Source organism: Arachis stenosperma, chromosome 10 (genome assembly GCF_014773155.1).
Source record: "Arachis stenosperma cultivar V10309 chromosome 10, arast.V10309.gnm1.PFL2, whole genome shotgun sequence".
NCBI classification, from domain to species: Eukaryota; Viridiplantae; Streptophyta; class Magnoliopsida; order Fabales; family Fabaceae; genus Arachis; species Arachis stenosperma.
The window spans coordinates 77,605,892-77,607,120 of record NC_080386.1 but is presented as its reverse complement, the minus strand read 5'-3'; the positions used below and the strand labels follow the sequence as shown (position 1 = coordinate 77,607,120).

General features: G+C 39.2%; 1 non-coding gene across 1 annotated transcript; it reads left to right on the top strand.

Moving 5' to 3' along the window:
• The first annotated feature begins 530 nt into the window (after positions 1-530).
• On the top strand, positions 531-638 carry LOC130959301 (small nucleolar RNA R71). The gene has a single exon (XR_009078393.1). It is a non-coding gene; the product is annotated as a small nucleolar RNA R71 (small nucleolar RNA).
• Positions 639-1,229: the final 591 nt, after the last annotated feature.

Here is a 1,229-nt window from a genome sequence, read left to right as displayed (position 1 = left end):
GATGATGATGGGAAAGGTTTGCTATTGCTAAACCTGTTTCTTCCACCATTGTTATTATTGAAGCCTTGCTTCTGTTGATCCTTCCATGAAAAATTTGGATGATTTTTCCATGAAGGATTATAGGTGTTGCCAAAGGCTTCACCCATGTAATTCACCTCTGCCATTGCAGGGTTCTCAGGATCATAAGCTTCTTCTTCATAAGATACTTCTTTAGTATTGTTGGATGCATTTTGCAATCCATTCAGACTCTGAGAGATCATATTGACTTGTTGGGTCAATATTTTGTTCTCATCCAGTATGGCATTCAGAGCATCAATTTCAAGAACGCCTCTCTTTTGAGGCATCCCATTACTCATAGGATTCCTCTCAAAGGAATACATGAACTGGTTATTTGCAACCATTTCAATAAGTTCCTGAACTTCTACAGGCGTTTTCTTTAGGTGAATGGATCCACCTGCAGAGTGGTCCAGTGACATCTTGGAAAATTCAGACAGACCATCACAGAATATATCTAATATGGTCCATTCTGAAAGCATGTCAGAAGGACACTTTTTGGTCAGTTGCTTGTATCTTTCCCAAGCTTCATAGAGGGACTCACCATCTTTTTGTCTGAAGGTCTGAACATCCACTCTAAGCTTGCTCATCTTTTGAGGAGGAAAAAACTTGGCTAAGAAAGCCGTGACCAGCTTATCCCAAGAGTCCAGGCTATCTCTACGTTGTGAGTCCAACTATGTTCTAGCTCTGTCCCTTACAACAAAAGGGAAAATCATAATCTTGTAGACTTCAGGATCAACTCCATTGGTGTTAACAGTATCACAGATTTGCAAGAACTTAGTTAAAAACTGATAAGGGTCTTCTGATGAAAGTCTATGAAACTTGCAGTTCTGTTGCAGTAGACAAACTAATTGAGGCTTTAGCTCAAAATTGTTTGCTCCAATGGCAGGGATTGAGATGCTTCTTCCATAGAAGTTAGAAGTTGGTGTAGTAAAATCACCAAGCATCTTCCTTGCATTGTTGTTTGATTCGGCCATAATTGTTTCTTTTGTTGCTTCCTTTTCAAAAATTTCAGTGAGGTCCTCTTCAGAGTTTTGTGCTTTAGCTGCTCTTAGCTTTCTCTTCAGAGTCCTTTTAGGTTCAGGATCAGCTTCAACAAGTATGCCTTTATCTTTGTTCCTGCTCATATGAAAGAGAAGAAAACAAAGAAAATATGGAATCCTCTATGTCACAGT